Genomic DNA, 337 nt, shown 5'->3' with positions numbered 1-337 from the left:
GGCAGAGCGTGTGCCGATGGTGGTCGAGGCAACCTGCCGCACCAGGGCCCAGCGTGTGCCGATGGTGCTCGAGGCAACCGACCGCACCAGGGCCGAGCGTGTGCCGATGGTGCTCGAGGCAAGCTGCCGCACCATGGCCCAGCGTGTGCCGATGGTGGTCGAGGCAACCGCCCGCACCAGGGCCCAGCGTGTGCCGATGGTGATCGAGGCAACCGACCGCACCAGGGCCCAGCGTGTGCCTATGGTGCTCGAGGCAACCTGCCGCACCAGGGCCCAGCGTGTGCCGATGGTGGTCGAGGCAAGTGCCCGCACCAGGGCCCAGCATGTGCCGATGGTG

Source organism: Durio zibethinus, unplaced genomic scaffold (assembly GCF_047325235.1).
Source record: "Durio zibethinus cultivar Kanyao isolate XHJ-2024 unplaced genomic scaffold, ASM4732523v1 HiC_scaffold_402, whole genome shotgun sequence".
NCBI classification, from domain to species: Eukaryota; Viridiplantae; Streptophyta; class Magnoliopsida; order Malvales; family Malvaceae; genus Durio; species Durio zibethinus.
The sequence above is the reverse complement of the archived record's forward strand: the minus strand, read 5'-3'. Positions refer to the sequence as shown.